This window comes from Lynx canadensis, chromosome F2 (assembly GCF_007474595.2).
Source record: "Lynx canadensis isolate LIC74 chromosome F2, mLynCan4.pri.v2, whole genome shotgun sequence".
NCBI lineage: Eukaryota > Metazoa > Chordata > Mammalia > Carnivora > Felidae > Lynx > Lynx canadensis.
This window is the reverse complement of record NC_044320.2, coordinates 57,861,078-57,882,878: the sequence shown is the minus strand read 5'-3', so window position 1 is coordinate 57,882,878 and position 21,801 is coordinate 57,861,078.

Here is a 21,801-nt window from a genome sequence, read left to right as displayed (position 1 = left end):
GGTTAAGCATGCAACTCGTGATTTTGGCTCAGGTCATGATCTCACGGTTGGTGGGATGGAGCCTGAGGCCAGCTCCGTGCTGACAGCAAGGACCCTGCTCAGGATTCTCTCTCTCCCCCTCCCCTGATCACATGCAAGCTCTCTCTGTCTCAAAACAAATGTATAAAGTCAAAAAAAGTAAAAACAATTTTTTTGAGCACCTGTTTCACAGCAGTGTGAGTATCCTTAACCCTAGTAAACTGTATACTTAAAAATAGTTAAGATGGTAAATTTTGTTGTGTGCTTTTTATCACAATCAATGTATTTATACAAGAATTCTAGCTCTACAAAACCTGAAACCTCATGATATTTCACAATAACTCAGATATTGGTGGTTATTTTTAAAAATCCTATTTCTGAACCCCAACCTTTGCAAGGTTTGGAATTTTACATTGGTTCTGCATACAGTTACAGTTATTCCTAATTCCAACTTGATTTCCTTGGTTACAGTGCCTCACCCTGGTTCTTCTTCCCAACGTCTCAGGAGTGTTTCAGGCTATGATGTCTTCTCCTGTGACTTGAATTCTCTGCTGGTTTTGAACGGTATTGACCACATTGAAGCTTTTCCACTGGTGTGTCAGGTTTATCATCTCACATTTTGCAAATTTCAAGTACTTACCTGGATCTTAAAGAGATCCTATGTTTTTCACTTTGCTGCAACCATCTGCCTGATGAGCAGATGCCTTTCAATGTTATAAATATCACATGCTCTTGGTGTACTGCTCCCTCACTTTCATACTTGAATGTATATCAAATCTCTGTTGTTGCTTGGACTCAGGACGTGAAATTTGGAACACGTCCCATTGCAGTCACCTAACATGTCCTTCCTAGTTGGGGAGAAAATGCTAAAAATAAAAGGTGCAAGTAGTCTTATTTCTTTCCAGGATTATGTCCATCAGTAGTTCATATTCATATTAGATAAGGTTATTCAACTAATGATGAGTCTGCCTATCATCATTGCCATACAGTTTACGCAGTTCCATCTTGTATAAAAGAGCAGTGAAAATACCGTGTTAATCCAGATAGGCTATTTCTACAGCTGTCCTCTGGAATACTGACCTAGTCATCATCTCAAATATAGGGAATGAAGACAGTCTACCATATCTTATTCTTGGTGAACACAGGCTGACTACTGCTAATCATGACCTTTCTCAGTACTCAAAAAACCATCCATCCATTTAGTATTCCCTTGAAATATTTTACTGAGCATAAATGTCAAGCTCCCTGGTCTACAGTTTTAAGACACTGCCTAACCTTTTCAGAAACTTGGGACATTTGCCTTTCTATATTCTCATGGCAGCTACCCTGTTATCAATAACTCCTCAAAGATTACTGACATTGATCTTATCTTCAGAATTACTCGGTGCCCTAAATTAGATACTTTCTGAGCCAGAAAAGTGAGGTCATTTGGAGAATTGTTATAGTTTTCCTCTCTTCCTATCTCTTCAATGATTTTAAATTTTAATTTCTCTTCAGCAGTTTCGTTTCACTCTTCCACATGAAGATTATTCTCTCTGACAGAAAAGATGGAAATAAAGTTGAAGTTAAGAAGGTAATCTTTCCCTCTTTTGCTTTATTATCATAGTATTTGGCAGAGCGAGACGCATTTTCACAATCTTGCTCACAATATAATTAGAAAGCTTTATTTGGGGAATTTGAAAACAATGCTGCACTTTGAGAATCAGTCTTTGTATTTCTGTTCTGAAACACACTTGCTAACGTTTTTCTCATTTTCTCTAATTCTTCTTTGCATTATTGGCATATTTTAATTTTTTTAATTTGTGGTCATAACGAACGCCATAGAAAGCACTTTGGTTTTTGTGGACACTGCCCCATATTCTTTTCCACCAAGGTTATTCATGGTCTTATGGTCAAAGCACTGTTTTGAGAGTTTCTTGTAGAACAATTTTCCCAACTTCATTTATTCACTTATAATAGGTGTCGAGAGTATCACTTAGGAAAACACATATAATCAAATATGATGTAATCAGTTTTTCCTAAAGTCGCATCACTGTGATTTCATATAACAGATTCTCTCTATTGATTCATTTAGATCTATATTAGCCGTTCTCATTATTTTTTCCTTTACCTCCTGAGATATGAAGTTGTTAGCAAGGGAAAAAAAATCAATATTTTCTCTTAGTACCTTACTTATATTTGAAAGTCCCAATGGTATCATGGGCTCTTTGCTGCTCCATTTTGTGATTTATATCTGGCCAACTATTTATAGCAAAGGTTCTCACATTGGCCAGGTGCAGGCAGTTTTAAAATTTTCTAAAAACTTAAACTGGTTAAATCTATAAATTCTAGAACCTAATCTCAAACATTTAAATGAAGAAGATTTAAGCCAGGGCTTAATGTCTTTTTAAATAGCCCTATTTAGGAAACATTTGTTTAGATCATACTCCTGTAAATATCTTTTATTCTGCCTACATTTTTTGTATCCATAACCACATTTTCACTATCAAATTCGGGAATTTTTACCTAATCTGATGTTATCGCCCTTCTCCCATTAGGCATATTTAAAGTTTATTTTATTTTTTTTCCTTAGAAATCTTTAGTAATCTCCATACACAATGTGATTTACATTTTTTATTAAATTTTTAAAAATCTTTTCTTTTCATTGGTTTTATTTTAAAGCTATCTCATGTAGATTAACCAGTCTCCTGGGAATTACATTATTCCATGTCAGTTTTGTTGTTGCTCTTGCTGTTGTTGTTGTTGAAAAGCAATTGAAAGAGGATAAACACAATCTACTATATAGAAAATAAAAGTGGCCAGAATAAAGGTAAAATACTCAAACCATTACAACTGTTAAATATTCTGTAAGAGAAAAATAATACTTTTTTTTTTTTTTTTGTAAATGTGAATAAGCAAAACCCTAAAAGATAAAAAATTACTTATCAGGGGTGCCTGGGTGGCTCAGTCGGTTAAGGCTCTGAGTTCAGCTCAGGTCATGATCTCACAGATTGTCAGTTTGAGCCCGCGTCTGGCTCTGTGCTGACGGCTCAGAGCCTGGAGCCTCTTCAGATTCTGTGTCTTTCTCTCTCTCACTCTGCCCCTCCCCTGCTCACACTCTGTCTCTCAAAAATAAATAAACATTAAAAAAAAATTACTTATTAGTATAACCTTCTTTTCCTTACCTTGAGTCTCCTTGTGTGACCACAGATAGACCATCTTTAGATAGAAAAATTATTTGTATCCAGGGGTACCTGGGTGGCTCAGTCGGTTAAGCATCCGACTCTTGATCTCAGCTCAGGTCGTGATTTCACCATTTGAGTTCAAGCCCCGCATCAAGCTCTGTGCTGACAGCATGGAACCTGCTTGGGGTTCTCTCTGCCCTTCCCCCCTCTCAAAATAAATAAATTAACTTAAAATAAAGAAAATTATTTGCATCCTGAGTCAGCCAGATGTAACAAATTCAATTGATGCCATTAACTAGTGGATATTTCCTTCTCAAATCCACTTTTCTTTTCGAAAGCTTTCATTCCTTCCCTCAAATTTAGGTTTCTGTTCTAAACTTTTATTTAAAAAAATCTTTTCTTAGGTTCTTCCAGATTTATTATTTCTACCCTTATTTAAGAACAGAAAATTTTGGAATAGTTGGCAAATCTGAGGTTGGTGGAGGATTTGCATCATCGCATAAGTGGCTCAGGAAAACAACACCCCTCATCTCTATATATGAGCATATTTACACTCTATTTAAAATTTGTTCAAAAATTTTATTCAGAATTTTCTATGGGTAGAGGATGGGAAATGTCAAGTGCACAAAAGAGAAAAATCTGTCTACACAGACAGCATAGTCTAGATTAGAATTCCAACAAATGAACAGAAATCACCACATAATACAATAAATCTATGGTTATAAAAGGCAAGATTCTTAAGCATGATGGAATGAATGTCTAAACTGTACCTGGAAACCAAACAGTCGGCAAGCATCATCCTAATGCCAATCATAGACTTCCCAAGATTCCCCATATTTAGAGCAACAATCCATGTTGTTTCCTCTCCACAAAGCTAATATTCACTGTCTGTGGGAGAAAGTCTCATACACGTTTATATCTTATCCTTTATTTTCTCCTCCACCATTGTGTGCTTTCTTGTGCAAACCCCGGGCTTTGATTCCCTATGCATCCTTTATCTCTTTTATTCAATAATAAAATATTATTATTTTGATATCTATCATTTGATAATACCATAACCAAAGTACTGAATTAAATACTGAGCTCAGCACCTCAAAAAAATAAAAAATGTTTAACTTTATATCTCAGATCAACTTTACAACCATGAGATTTATATCTCCATTGTACAGCTGGGAAAATTGAGACAGAGAGAGGTTAAATAGGTTGCCTCAGGTTACCCAGCCAGTAAGTGATAGAAACAGAATAGCTTGAGTGTCTATGTTTTTATCCACTATCTTGTGTTTCCTCTCATATCTCACGTAAGAAGAATATCAAACTGAAAAGTTACTAACAATGGTGAAATGACTTGAAACCAGACTCACAATAAAAATTTAAATATCTGGATATGTTTAACATATAGAAGAGAAGATTGAATAGGGAAATGATAATCAATCAAATACATGAAAAAAAAAATGCCATGTGGAACAGGAACAGTGTTGTTCCAAAGCAAATTCGGTTCATATTTTAGGCCAACAGAAGGGAAAGAAATGAAATACTATAAATATTTTAACTGACAAATATGTTCATTTGTTTTGAGAGGAACAAATTGCAAATATGTAGACTTCTCAGGCATCTATTTATGTACATCAGTGGGAATATGAACATATAAGAGCATGTGAAAATGGATGTCTTGGTTGGGGCACTAAAAACAACACTGCTGGGGACCTGGGTGACTCAGTCAGTTAAGCGTCCAACTTCAGCTCAGGTCATGATCTCGCAGTCCGTGAGTTCAAGCCCTGCATCTGGCTCTGTGCTGACATCTCGGAGCCTGGAGCCTGCTTCAGATTCTGTGTCTCACTGTGTCTGCTCCTCCCCCCTTGCTCTCTCTTTCTCAAAAATAAATAAACATTTAAAAACATTTAAAGAAAAACAAAACACTGCTAACAAGGAAGAAGAATCCCTATAAATATATGGCTGTTCTGCAGTGCACCAACGTTGTACCATAATAGTGGTAGTCAAGTGAGAACTTTCCTTATTTCTTTTTTTCCTGCTTGAATTCATCCTCAAAACTGTAGAAACCATGCCTAGCAATACATAAAAGAGACTTTTCTGTATGTTTTTTTAATGATGTGGGCAATCATTTTGTTACTTTTAAGACATATTGCAAATAATGCACGTTTGCTAACTTTGAGGTTCTCCAAAAGTTCAGCCGAATCAATCACTTCAATAGTATTTCAAGCAGTGAGAGGCTCTTGAAGTCATCACCATAACAAAAAAATATCATTACTATATATAAGTTCTGAAACATTCAATATTTTTAAATTAATTACTCGTAGTCATGACATATAGCATATATACATATATGTATACCTTCACATAATTATGGTTATCTTTACATGTAGCTATGTTAGAAGAAACAGTGTATATTTGTGTAAATGTATACAGATACACTATTATATATATTTTTAAAATGTATGTTGGAGAATGCAAACATATACATAATATGCTTTTAGTTATAATACTAAATAATACTAATTTAGTATTTATACTTAATAATTTAACGGTAAATCAGTAATAATAAAATACTTCTTTTCACTTCTGCTAAAATAAAGTCTTAAATCTAGAGCCCTCAAACCAAAACCTCTTTTTCTTACATGACAGAGCTATTACACAAATCTGACATGCTCAAGTTAATTTGGTGCCAATGCAGCACTGAAATTCATACATAATTTTGTATTTAAAGAGGTTGCTTTTCACAAACTGAAAAAGAGTCATCTTTGAATTTAGCACAATACCTACTGAGTAACTGGTTCCAAGCCTGAACCAAGCACATATCATACCTTATTTTCTTAAATCCTTACAACCAACCTTATTGGACAAATGTTATATTTATCTCTATTAAATAGATGATAAATTTTGCTTTGAGAATAATTCTTTCATTAGGCCACGATCACAGTTAATACTGCTGGAATCAAGATTCAACTGGGTCAAAGTGAATTCAAAGTATTTAACTTTGCACCATACGATGTTGTCCCTCCACATTGACAGTCTGCATGCATGCACATGTACTTGTGTGTCTTTGTTAATGAACCAGGAATTGGACACTTGCTGTAAATTTAAATTTTTATTAAGCAGTCTCCACGCCCAGCCTGGAGCTAGACCAGAACGGAGCTTGAACTCACAACCCTAAGATCAAGACCTGAGCTGAAATCAAGAGTTGGATGCTTAACCAACTGAGCCACCCAGGTGCCCCTGTAAATTTAACTTTATTTATCCTAATAAAGCATCAGATTTTTAGTATTCCCTTTTAATCTTAATTTTTATTTTCAAATATATAAATATTATATACTTATTACTATTGGTAACTAGTTGTACATATAGTAACATTTACCTAATTGGAAGCAAAATATTGCATTTCAAAGTATGATATTCCAATTACTATAAGCATATTCCTATCTAAACAGACACCTATCTTGATAGTAGTGCCCCATTTTTGTTTATTTGTTTGTTTTTAATTTTTTTAAGTTTATTTATTTATTTTGAGAGAGACAGAGGCAGCATGTGTGAGGGAAGGGCAGAGAGAGAGGGAAAGAGAGAGAATCCCACACAGTGCAGAGTTTGATGTGGAGCTCTAACCCACAAAAACATGAGATCATGACCTCAGCTGAAACCAAGAGTCTGCTGTTTAACCAACTGAGCCACCCAGGTGCCCCTAGTGTCCCTTGTTTTGAAAAAAAAAAAGTATATATATATATATATATATATATATATATATATTCATTTAAAAGTATATATATGTATATATATATTCATTTAAGCTTTTTGTTTGATTATTAGAATTAAATTTCTGAAAACTTAAGTCGCACAGACAAGATATTTAGCAATGAAATCATGTCATACTAAAGTAATAATGTTAGGGGTGCCTGGGTGGCTCAGTCGGTTAAGCGACCAACTTCAGCTCAGGTCATGATCTCACAATCTGTGAGTTCGAGCCCCGCGTCGGGCTCCGTGCTGACAGCTCAGAGCCTGGAGCCTGCTTCGGATTCTGTGTCTCCCTCTCTCTCTGCCCCTCCCCTGCTCATGCTCTGTCTCTCTCTGTCTCAAAAACAAATAAAAATATTTTAAAAAAACTTAAAAAAAAGTAATAATGTTAAAAAGTCTGAATAAAAAACATACAAAGATCTCAAATATTAGTTTAACATTTTTACTTCAATACATGTTTTGAGTTTATTGATTACCCAGATATGTGGCTCCCTTGCCTATTGACAAAATACTCATTAAAGGCAAAATATTTTTCCAACAGAAAAGCGTGATTCTAAGGCTCATTACTAAAACTAAAATGTCTTTTTCTTTTTTTTTCTGTTAGCATATCAAGAGTTTTATTGATGTTAATTTGGGGGCATTTGTACCTTCATATACTGACCTAATAAAATACTGGTTTTCAGTATAGACATTTTCTACCCTTTATAATTTAATGATAGTTACTTGAGATTTAACAAACTCTCGGAAAAGATCCATGAAGCTTCAACAATTAATATTCAAAACATGAATCTGGGCTTAGATTCTAATTTGCTTCTGATGCAATATTAAAGCAAAATATGTATAAAATATTAATGTTATATTAGCTCTGAATTTGTTTTTTTTTTATTTTACAATAAAGCCTTCCTACCTAGATCATTTTATTTTGAAGGACATTTTTAAAGGGCAATTGTGCTTCTTGATAGACTAAATAATGATTTAGTAGCAATTAAATAATAATTAAATGTAGTCCTCATGGGAAAAGTATTATCGTAGTGCAGCAAAGTTTTTATATTAAAATAAAATCATTATGTATTGAATAAGTGATACAATATTACTTTCACTTTTGTTTAAAATCAGAAACATTTCATCTTTAAATTTCATGTTGCAAATGCTTGCAATATGTAGTTCATCCTGCACTACTTAAAAACTACATGTTAAACAATAATTATGTACGGATAAGTTCTGACTATAATACTATCTTAAATGTGTAGTGGCTTCAGAATTTTTAAATAAAAGTGTAAGATTTGGGGCGCCTATGTGGCTCAGTCGGTTGAGCGTCGGACTTCGGCTCAGGTCATGAGCTCACGGTTTGTGGGTTCCAGCCCCGCATCCGGCTCTGTGGTGACCACTTGCTCAGAGCCTGGAACCTGCTTCAGATTCTGTGCCTCCTTCTCTCTCTGCCCCTCCCCGCTCACACTTTGTCTCACTCTGTTTCTCAAAAATCAATAAATGTAAAAAAATTTTTTTTTAAATAAAAGTGTAAGATTTTCCAACATCATTTTAACAGAATGAGGAAATTTCACTTTTACTGAAACACACCCATTACCATGAATTATATAATTGTATTCTTAAGTCTTCTGTTCTCAGAGTCCATGCCAATGTCTTATGATAAACATAATTTTTAAGTTAAGTCCTGTGACAGGAAATGATTGTTTGCTATTAAATTATTTTTCTTTTGCTCCTGGATGTACATGGAGACCATGTTTCTTTGTATTCTTACAGCTAGACATGCCATGCAACTGAGTTCTGGCCATGGGCACACTGGCAGGTATGATGGACATCTTCTCCAAGTTGATCTATAAAACATTCCCATGACGTTTCATTCCTTTTTTTCTACTTGCCAGCTGAATGGAGAAAATACTTAGGACTTTGAAGAATGGAAGCGCTCTGAATATCTGAAGCACTGAGTAGAATGAGCTGCTCATGACCTGCGTTGGATTGTTTCATGAGGGAGAAATCAACATCTGTTTTGTAAAGCCATTCCAATTATGTTTGTTGTCATTACAACGGTGAGTTTACCGGGGTATTGCAGGTATCAGTAAACTCATTCCACACACAAATAACTGGTCAGGCATGTCATGACAAATTAAACATTTAAATGTATAAAACAAATAAAAATCAAAAATAGGAACTTTTTTGTAGAGAATGTCAGAATATATCTTTAAGGCTTCAAAGTCAGTATTTCTTAAGATAAACACTTATTGAATAGAACATTGTCAGCCCACATGTTTTTGACCTCCAGGCAGCATTGATCCTTCACTCTCTCTTGATACTTTTCCACTCGAATTCTGCAACACCACACACTTTTACAGGGTCCTCAATATCTCATTGACTTCAAAATATTGGCATGTCCTGTATCTTGCTTCTCAAGCCTCTCTCTCTCCTGCACTCATGGTTTTCCATGTGCTTATCAATGGCCAGCCTGGATGTCTGCCCTGATTTGTGTAAGCATGGGCAGATGTCTAATGAACATTTCCATTTCTATAAAGAGTAGATAACACAAAATAAACTAGTCCAAAACTAAACTCCTCTATTCCAAAAACCTTCCCACTAGTCTTTATCTCAATAAATGGCAACTCCATTCTTGTTTCTCAGGCCAAAAACTTTGGCTTCTCTTTTATCACCTATATCTGATGTGTCAGCAAACCTTTTAAGCCAGCCTTAAAATATAGCCAGAATCTGAATACTATTCTTCACCGCCACAACTACCACGGTTGTCAAAACTACCATCTTTTCTCCCCTGGATCAGTGTGAAAGTTTTCTAAGTGGTCTCACTGATTCCATAATTGCCACCACCCCGCCCCCTTTTTTTAAATCTATGTTTAACACAGAAGCCAAGATGTGATTATATTATGTGATTATATTAGAACGTACGTCTGATCATGTCTCTGTTCTGCTCAAAACCTTCTAATGATTTCCCATCATAGTATAAAGATCAAAGATCTCAAAATTGTCTTCAAAGTCCTACAGAATCTGACCTCCCCACCCTGACTACCACTCTGATTTCTTTTCCTAACTACTCTATGACAAGAGTCTACGACAAGAGTCTATGACAAGAGCCTATGACAAGAGTCATACTGTACACTTTGACTTACTCTATGACAGGTGAAGCACATTACTTCCTAAGGAACTTTATTCTTTCACTTCCCTCTGAATGAGACATTCTTTCATCAGAGATCTGCACATTTCAATCTTTCACCTTTCCTGGTGTTTATTCAAATCTCACTTTCTTTTTTTGTTTTTTAATTTTTTTTAATGTTTACTTATTTGAGGACAGAGAGACAGAGCATGAGTGGGGAAGGGCAGAGAGAGAGGGAGACACAGAATCCAAAGCAGGCTCCAGGCTCTGAGCTGTCAGCACAGCGCCCAATGCGGGGCTCAAACTCACAGACCGCGAGATCATGACCTGAGCCGAAGTCGGACGCTCAACCGACTGAGCCACCCAGGCGCCCCTCAAATCTCACTTTCTTAAGATGGCTTTCCGTAGTCATTCTATCAAAAACTGCACTCCCTTATTCTTATGGACATACTTCCCTCTTATTGATTTATTTTTCACTTATCAAGGTATGTCCTTCTAACACACTTTTAACCTTATTGATTGTCACCATCCCCAACACCCACATACATACTATAAACTATTTTCTATAGCAGCAGAGATTTTTATCAGCTTTGTTTCAAGTTATAAACCACAACCTACAACCTATAGCAATACATACATTACTGAATGTATAATGAATGAAGACACACAGAAAACGATCTGCTTTACTTCAACAAACACAAAAGCTTATGAATGTTCAAGGGTACTATTAAAAGGTTTTAACCTTTTAGCCATAAACTGAGGAAAATATTTGCTAAAATGATAACAAACAAAGGGTTAGTACAAAGAATAAAAAAATGAATTTGTACAATCAATAAGACAAAACTTACTAGAAATCAAAAAGAAATCCAATAAAAATAAGGGCAAAAATCCTGAATAGATATTTTACAGAATATAAAACATGAGTGAGCAATAACTATATGAAAAGGTACATCAATTCAATGATAATTAGATAAATACAGGTTAAAAACACAACATAGTATGTCAGTCACCAGATTGGCAACAACAAAAAGTTTGACAGCATTCAAGCGTTCACACGGCTGTGGCACCACAAGATTTCCTACACGTGGCACGTGTGTTTGTAAACTTTGGTACAACCCCTTTGGAACAAAATTGGCATTGCACTAGAAAAATTGAAGACGAATTCACCTATGATTGAGAGATTCTAATCCTGGTTCCTACAGAAATTTTTACAGGTGTGCAAGTATATTATAAATAGGTTGGTCATAGTAGCATTATAATAGCAAATCTGGGAAATATCAAAGTTACTCTTCAATGGAAAATGAATAAATGAATTGCGTGGTACACACACAGGTATACTGTCCAGTAGCGAAAATAACTGAATTGCTGCTACATGCATCAGTATAAATGAATATCACAAAACAATTGCATTTAGTGTAACGGCAAGTTAACAAAGAAGATACACAGTGTGATATTTACACAAACTTCAAACATTTATAAAATAATACAAAAGCATGCATACATATGCAAACCAATTATAAGCAAAAGGAAAAGTTATAAACTTCTGAATAATGTTCCCCTTGGGGGTAAGGAAAGATTGACAAGGAACCGTTCAACATCTTCAAGGTCATTTCTTAATCATGTATGATGACACATGCTTCTTTCTCTTAGAATAAATTTTTTAAATATGTGACATTATTTAAAATTTATATTTTAAAAAGAGTAAATGAAATTTACTTTTATTCAGCTATCAACATATTATGAGCATATTATGTACACACCACTATGCTAAATACTTTGAAAGAGGAGATGAGTACTATATATCTTTCCTGTAATGGAAGTTACTATTCAGAGTTTTAAAAAGAGGTCAGAATTTTGTTCTTCCATATTCACAGATGGTGAATATGTGTCATGCTGTTTCCTTCCCTTTCAGTGCCTATGGCAGACCATACTAAGCGGGCAAGGTGATCTTCACTCTGACCCTGCATACAGGCAAGGATTCTCAACACAATGCTCTAGGCTGCCATTATTAATTGCTTAGAGTTGACACTCAATTTCAAATGTGTGCTCTCCTAGCTCTTTCACATTTACAGACTCTCAAAATGTATCATTTCCAGATTTTAAAGAAGAGGCATTGATATGCATATTGTACAAAGTGAAAAAAAAAGTTCGCAATAATCATTTAATTATTTTTCCATAACAACGCTATTTTCCTACTACATTTGAAATTTGGTACAATGCTTTAAAGATGTAATTAGTTTTTGACACAAGTAAACCTATTTGAGAAAGATCATTGTTAATAAATAAACAAGCACAATGTAAAAATAACATCTAGAGACACCATTTTATTTATAATTGAGAAGCCTATTTTTATGCATGTTTAATATATCATTTAAAATTTTTTTATATTTATTTATTTTTGAGAGACAGAGTGAGACAGAACGTGAGCAAAGAAGGGGCAGAGAGAAGGAAACAGAATCTGAAGCAAGCTCTAAGCTCTGATCAAGCGCTCATCACAGGGCCTGATGTGGGGCTCAAACCCATGAACCATGACATTATGGCCTGAGCCAAAGTTGGACACAACCGACTGAGCCACCCAGGCAGCCTTAATACATCATTTTTTATAAATGAATCTTGATAAGGAAATTTTTGTAATATGTGTTCTAACTGATTTGACTCACATTACAAAACATAAAACAACATATCAGAGCCTAAATGCAAAGTAAAAACTATAATAAAAAGCACCTAACATATTTTTAATAAAATAGATTACATTAGCCAGTTTTTTAAAGGTACACTAACAAAATTTACTATGGAATTGGATGTAGGATGTTAAAGAAGGGGAGTAAAGTCTGTCTCCGTGCTTTGGGACTGAAAAATACTAAGTGAGATATAATTTACTAAGATAGGTAAATTTATGGGAAGCACCAGCCGTGAATCAAATATCACTGTTAAAATAGTGCATTGTTGGCTATAGTAAAAGTATGTGTGCTCTAATTAACATCATCAACCAATCAGAATACTATGGTATTTGACAACAGGGGCCTTGGAAGTATGCAAACTTAAAAGCATGGACAATCTTTCAAGGTATATTAGCTTATCACCTTGTCCGATTAGCTGTGCCACCAATCAAAGTATTCTCTTTTCTCATTTCTTTCTCAGATAAAGGCAATGAGAAATAGACCAATAATGATCATACCTGATATAAAAACTAACCATAGTATTCGTAAGAATTATTTCATAAAGACAAGTATAGCTTTGTTAATACTCACAAAATAAATAACCCATCAATTTCCCCAATATCAATGACCTTTAGAAGTGCCACATTCCTCATATTCATGGTTAGAGGAAATGTACATGATCATAAAATACTTAAGTCTTTAATTTTGAATTCATGTGTCATCACTTTTGGTTAATTTATATTGCAAAAAATCTATACAATAAAGTTAAATATTCCCTCCTGGCCCATCAGAATAAGAAAGTAGACTGAAATATTACCAGTTATCAAGTGATCAAGAATTCTGTATGTGTGTGTGTTTGTGTCTGTTAATTAATTAATTGGGGCTTGTTAGTGGTCATTGTCAAGTCTCTATTGTTATACTCTGTATGAGAAGAGAACATAATTAAATGGTTATTCATAGAATTCAAAGAACTGATTTTCAAAAAAAATAAATAATGCAAATGAGTGCCTGTACACACACATGGTAAAAAATATAAGGACTGATACAACTTAAGAGGCCTACAAAGTTATTCAGTTAACAAACATGACAATTAGATATTCTTCCTTATTTTTCCTATAACATACTTGAGTCTATGTAATCATAGTGAATAAAATATATACCAGTCATACCCATTGATTGCTTACTTTTTCATTGTCTTTCCTTCCTCCCCCCCAAAAAAAAGCCTTCCTAATTTATATGAGGAAGATATCAATTTTCACCTGGAAAAGGAAAAACTCAAGTTTCTGAATAGGCATCCTACCCTAGCACTTGATATTTAATTGTTATCTTTGACAGCCTTTGATTCAGAATTAATTAGATCAGACTATACCAAAGTTAAGAATTAAATTAACCTAAATGTGAGCTATTCCAAATTAACACTTGAAGTCCTTTTCCCTTTTGAAAGTAATGATAATAAACCTCAGTTAGGTATTGTACTCTTTCTTGGGAGAGCAAATTTACCTTTAAAGGAGCAACTTTCTTTTTACCTGAACCTTAGTCATGAGATTTAAAATGTTTTCAGATACTTGTGTTTTTCTGTCAATATTTCATAATCACGGTATCTAGGATAAAAATTATCCACCTCTGTAAAAGAAAGAGGATGGGAATTTACAATTTAGATGTAAAATTAAAATTACAAAAGGGCTATAGTTTACCACAAAGCTCAGAACCAAGTGTATCTAAAAATAAAGCATAGAGGCAAAGACCTCTGGTTTCCTGACACAACACTGCCCGTCTGACTGTTGGGTAGTTTGAACTGGACAACATATTGCTTTAATTTGTGGGTATACCCAAAATTCCAACAGTTAATTTTCCCCCCAATTATCCAGTAAATTTGAGGTATACCAGTCACCCTTTGTTACACGCGAATGCTATTTTTCTGGAGGATATGATGAGTAGATGATAAATACATTGCCCTTTTGAGTTTCTAATGATCTAGAGATAAAAGACTTTGGAGCCCAATTATCGTTTCTTTTCCTATCCAAATCTTTTATACATAACTCTTTAAATAATAAACCATATTTTTATGTGTATTATGGAATCATGAAGAGAATATAAAATGAACAAGACACCTTTCCCAAACTGCATATATGTTTTATGAGATTATTCATTGGTTTTCAGTGGATTTGTTATACAGTCTTTGGGCATTCTTAAACTCAGCCTAAAAGAGGAAATGATCTAAACATTAAAATGCAATACAAAATAGTGCACTTTTAAAGAATCTGAGACTTGTGGCCAAAATTTTACATCTTCCTCCTCTGATTCCACAAGACCAAATCTCCTATATTCTAAACAAGCACTATGATGTGATCAGAGTAACTTCAGGAATACCATATGAGGTTTCTTAAAGGAAGTCTGGTGGAAGGAAATGTTTCAATGCTATCGATGCTCTCCCCACTCTTTATAACTTGATCTCTGTTGCTAATATAATTTTTTAAAGCACATGAAAAATTTATAGTCAGTAAAATTTTCAAAACAAAAGTATGCTTAGTGTTCCTGTTAATGGTTTCTCCTTTCCCTCCATTTATAGATTACTATTTTATTGGTTAAAATAGAGCATTGATTCCATGTGCCAAACTCTCAGATTTTTCTCTTTTGATAAAGGTTAGTTTAAATGTGGCCAACTATTTCTGGATCCTCAAATTATTTTTTAAAAAGTGAATATTATTATCTACACAATATACTAAAGAGAGATTTCAAACGATAGTACATATAATATGTTCTTATAAGACATAGGCTCTGATAAAAGAGATTCCTTAAATAAGGTGGTGATTATTGATGACAGAATGTTTCAATATTTTAGCAGAAGTCATTTAAGTATTAGAATGTCCCTCATGCTATGAGAGGTAATAAATTTAATAGCTTTTTAAGTCTATTATTATTATTATTATTTTGCAGTCTTGGGTTTAGCGGAAAAGAATTGGTGTCCAGATATAATTTCTTCACTTTTGTGTTCCAAAAATAGACCACATATGGGTACACTTTCAGATATTGAATTTTTAATGACTTTCCTTTTAGGGGCAAAATAGTAAGACCACTTAATACTAGATTACAAAGAAAAGCCTATTTCTGAAGGAATTTTTACTTTATAAGGGTAGCAGTGTCTGGGAATTACATGAATGGGCTGCATTCTCCCTGCGAGTCTGAGTGGCTGAGAACAAGATGTTTCATGTGTAGAAGAAATGTCTCCCTCTGCTCATCTCCGACAGAGAGTTTTCTTGAATAGAGACAGGCATGACTTGCCCCCCCCCAAAATATACAACTATTTGATATATTTCTGTTACACTGCGTAGGTAAATAAACATGTATTCATTTTCTTTCCTGCACTTTTGGGTTAACACGTTATTATGGAAATTTTCAAACATATAAAAGTAGAGAGAATAATATAATAAACCCCCCCACACATAACTATCAGTCACCTATCACTCAGCTTCAATAATTACAAACAAATGCCCAAAGATTTTATCTATAACCCTTAAACTCCTTCCCTTCAATTATTTTGATTAAAACTTTGTACCACGTACCTTTCATCCATAAACATATCAGTGTGTATTTCTAAAGTGGAAGGAATTATTGAAATGTACTTCAATATATTATACACCTAAAATGTTTTAATTCCTTGATATAATTAACTACCCAGTTTGCACAATCATCCTATAATATTTTAGAGTCAGTGTGAAACCATATTCAGATTAACTTTGCATGTTGCAATGAATTTATATGTTGTAGTCTCATTACAAGATCCCCTGCCTTTGTCTTTTCTTTTTTCTCCCTTGCAACTTACATGTTTAAGAAACTAGGATTTTGGCCTATAGTTTTCCAGTCTGTGGTTTGCTGATTCCTGTCTCAAATACTAGTTAGTTAACCTGTTATTTAACATGTTTATCTCTTCCTTGTAGATCTTGTAAACTGGTGGTTAGAAAAAAAGGGTTTTTTTAATTAATAAGGTTTAAGTTTTCCATGAAAATATTTCATAAGTAATGTGGTATAATTCTAATAGAAACGATATAATATTTGGTCTTTATTAAAGAAAGGTCAGAAAACTAGTGGTTTAGGGGCACCTGGGTGGCTCTTTCGGTTAAGTGTCCGACTTTGGCTCAGGTCATGATCTCGCGGTCTGTGAGTTCAAGCCCCGCATCGGGCTCTATGCTGACAGCTCAGAGCCTGGAGCCTGTTTCGGATTCTGTGTCTCCCTCCCTCTCTCTCTCTCCCCTTTCCCTGCTCGCACTGTCTCTGTCTCTCTCTTCGTCTCAGAATAATAAATAAACATTTAAAAAAGTTAAAAAAATCGTGGTTTAAAAATTCTGTCAATCTGGTGCTTCCACAAAACCAGGACAGGGTCTCTTCTAACCTCAGGGCTGGGCATAGGGTGCCTCAAGTAACCAGAACAGCAGGTCCTGGAGACCTGTTTTGCTGTGTATTTTGATTTCGTCTGCATGCAAATGTATGAAATTGCCATCGTAGACAGGAGGGGGGGACATCTGAACTTGCTGTTAAAGACAGATGCCACTGTCTTTTCGCTTTTGAAGTCCAGTACTATAACATGAATAAATGACCTTACCTTTGTAGCCTCAAAGAAAACTTAAAAAAGTAATAATAATGTTTATTTTTTGAGGCGGGGGAGAGAAAGAGGGAGACACAGATTCGAAGCAGGCTCCAGGCTCTGAGCTGTCAGCACAGAGACCGACACGGGGCTCAAACTCACAAACTGTGAGATCATAACTTGAGCTTAAGTCGGACACTTAACTGTCTGAGCTACCAGGTGCCCTGAAAATTTTTTTATTCTACCAGTTTTTATTCATTAGTTAGCTAAAATATTTCATAATGAAAATCCTGTCTCAACTACTAGTTAGTTAACCTGAAGAACAGTTGTATTCTATTTTACTCTGTTCAATTTTACTTTGTTTGCCAAGTTTTTATTCAGTATGTTGGCTCTCTGGTATCTTTCAAAGGTTAATTAAATGTATAACTTATTGTCTACACCCGGATACTTTTAACTGAAAGGATGTACTAGTAATAATTATACTGGGACAACAAAATAAGCCAGAGTGCCTACCTTTAGTGCCAAAATGTATAGTCACCCTGTTTAAAGGTGGTCAATGGAGTTTTAGGTTTTTATTTTGTTCTGCCTTTTAAATTATCATCATAAACACATATAATCAAACATATTTGATACATTTCAATACTTGCAATTGTTAGGCATATTGAGGCTTTGATAAAGTTTGTGACAGAGTTCTTTGGTCATGACCCTACAAGTCCTTATAATCTTTACTTTGTAGTGTGATAAGATTTTCTAGGATCATCTTGTACAGTTCATTCTCCAAATGTGGAATCAGCATTTTCTCCAAGGATTCTTGCTTCCTTACTGTTGGAAAGACATTCAGACATCAAAATCGGGTTACTGGATATTTATAATTGCTGGTTTGTTTATGGTTTCTAGGTCTTTTTGGTAGACGGAGCAAGAAAATAGTTTTTAAAAATAAAATATATTATAAAATCTTAATTCCATATTTTATTTATATTCAGGACCATAGGGTTTTAGCTTAACCTCATTTAAAAAAAATTTTTTAACGTTTATTTATTTTTTGAGAGACAGACGGAACACAGGGAGGGGAGAAACAGAGAGAGAGGGAGACACAGAATCTAAACCAGGCTTCAGGCTCTGAGCTCCCAGCACAGAACCTATGCGGGGCTCAACCCCATGAACCCTGAGATCATGACCTGAGCCGACGATGGATGCTTAACTTACTGAGCCACCTAGGTGCCCCAACCTCATTAATCTTATTACTGTATCTTGTTTCCCCAAGTGAAAATCCACTTTCCCCTTGACACCAACAGCTTGTTAAATATATAAACTAAAGATATTTAACTTTTTTAAATGATTATTATTTTTTTTTTTTGAAAGAGAGACAGACAGAGACAGAGCGTGAGTGGGGGAAGGAAAGGGACAGAGAGAGAGGGAGACACAGAATCCCAAGCGGGCTCCAGACTCTGAACAGCACAGAGCCCAACACACATGAACCTAGGAGCTGATGCTAGAATCCAGGAGCCGACGCTCGAACCCAGGAGCTGTGAGATCATGTCCTGAGCCAAAGTCCGATGCTTAACCAACTGAGCTACGCAGGTGCCCCTAAACTAGAGGTATTTAGCAAATTACTGCATTTTAAAGTGTTCTTGAAATAGTTCCTCAATATATCAGCTTGATATATTATTAGATTTGTTTTATTTTGCTTTAAATTTTTATAAATACTATTTCTAAAGCATTTTTAATTATATAAAATACTTACATGACTCCAAAGTCAAATCGACAAAACAGATATATTCAGAGGTCTAGCTTTTATTGCTTACACACACACACACACACACACACACACACACACACACTTCATTTCTGTCATATGGATAACTATTTCTTGAATATTATAGTTGTCTCCCTCCCCTTTCAGATTTTGACATAAGCAAATGTGCCTTGTGTATTCATATCCACCAATCGGTCTTGGAAAAACAGTTTCATACTATATATGTTTTTCTGCTTACATGTTTTTAAACCAATATGTACCAAAACTACTTCACAGTCATATAGAGTTATTTTTTTAACTAGTTGGTATTCTGTTGTATAACTGTAGTTTCATAGATTTCAGTCCCCTGTAGATGGACACTAAGCTGTTTTCACTCTTTTGCTCTTTTAAATAGAACTACAGTTATAGTCTTCTGTACACATCTGTCATATATTTGTCACCATAAGTTAAGAAAAGATTCCCAGAAGTGAGGGTGCTGTATGAAAAGGTAAAAGGATAAATACATCATTAATGTTACTAGATATTATCTAAATACTCCTCCATTAGAATTGTATAATTTTCCCTGGCCACCAACAAAAATGCTGATTTTACCACAGATTCAACATTTTCTATTGTCAATCTTTTGAACTTCTGGCATTTGGTATATTAGTGAACTTCCAATTTGTATTTCTCTTATTATGAGCAAACAGAACATTTATTAATGTAATTTCAGGACATCTGCATTTCTTTTTATAAATTGATGCAGTTTATTTCCATCTATATATAATCAAAGTTATCAGTTGTTTCCCTTATTATTTATGGATTTAAAAAATTGTTATGAAATGTTTCCCTATGTTCATGTTATAGAGAAAAGCACTGTTTTCTTCTAGAACCTTCATGTGCTCACATTTACATAGAAATTTCTGATAAATTTGAAATTCTTTTTCATTTGTCATGTTACAAAGGAATGCAACCTTATCTTCTTTTTTTAATGTGACTATCCATTAATATTATCTGCACTGACTTTAGAAGCCACATTTAAATACACAATTGTTTTCTGACCTTTTTTTGTTTCTTTTGTTTTTCCTCATTTTATTTTATTTTTTCTTTTTCCATTTTTTTAATGGCTTCAGGAGTGGAATTTAGTGATTCATATAACAGTACTCAACCCTACTTAATGCCCATCACCTATTTAGCCCATCCCCTCACCCAACAGCCCTCCAGCAACTCTCACTTTGTTCCCCATATTTATGAGTCTCTTATGGTTTGCCTCCCTCTCTGTTTTTATCTTATTTTTCCTTCCCTTATCCTATGTTCATCTGCTGTGTTTCTTAAATTCCACATATGAGTGAAATCATATGTTATGTATATTTCTCTGACTGAATTAGTTTTCCACATTGATTTTTCAGGCTAGAAATGACAGTGTTTAATTATGAATGATGTCTTTACATACTTTATAATATTAAATGGGTTAGCCATCCTCCATTTCTTCCCCCCAGTTCATTTCCACATCAGGATTTTCAAGTTTGTCCTCGCACATTTCTAGTGCATGAAATTCATACTTTATCTATCATCTGTGTATCATCTACCTCTCATTATCTCTAATATAAAAAAGTTTTTTCTTCCATTTTAGATTTTATCCTTTTTTGGTAGTATACCAAATAATTTTTATATTTTGTATTGACTTTATAAGCTGCTATTTTATCAAATTATCTTGATTTTATAATAGTTTATAATAGCTTTCCCCCATGGATTCCTTTGGGCTTTTCAGATATATATCCCGTTATGCTAGAATAGATATAGCATTTCTTCCACCATTCCAATTCCTGTGCTTCTAATTCCTTTCTGTTTTCTAACTACATTGCTTAATATCTACAGCCCATGTTCTGGGGGGTTGGCATCTTTATCTTTTTCTGACTTTAGCAAAAAAACTTTTTCTATTTCCACATTAAGTAAAAGGCTGGCTTTTGGGCTAAGGTACATATCTGACTATGTTAAGTATCCTCACAATTCTATTGTACTGAGGGTTTTACATATAAAAGGGTAATGAATTTTGGCAAATATGTTTCCTGAAGTTACAGAAATGATTACATAATAATCATTTACCAAGCCCAAATGTATTAATTCAATGAATAATGTTAATGATTTTCCTAATATTAAACTATATATTCATCTCTGAAATAAACACCTCTTGAACTTGCTGTGTAATTGGCCATATCTTATTAGAGATATTTATAATAATAATAAGCAAGATTGATCTATATTTTCTTTTTTGGGTCACTGATCTTTAACATATTTAAGAAATCATTGGTATATACTCCAATGTATAGGTGGGCAGAGGGAGAGAGAGAGAGAGAGAGAGAGAGAGAGAATCCTAATCAGTTTTCATGCCCAACACCACACATAGGACTTGATCTCATGACCCTGAAATCATGAGCCAAAATCAAGAGCCAGATAGTTAACCAATTGACCCATGCTGGAGTCCCTTTTTCCAGTGTTTTGAAAATTGACCTTGTACTTTACAAGGACTGCTAGGTCTGTGTCCTTCCTCCACTTTTGTCTGAATACCTCTCTTCCTTTGCTTCTCCTGTCCCTGGCCTTCTCCATTTGGATTGTACTACCCCCAAACTTTCCTCAGTACAGGCTTTCAATAAAATAGGGCCACAGTAATGGACTGTACATGATGACATGTATGTGATTATGTGATTATGTTGCATGAAATTGTAGTGCTGGTCTTGTTCGAGTTTCTCTCTCCCTTGGTGACCCACATAACCCATACCCCA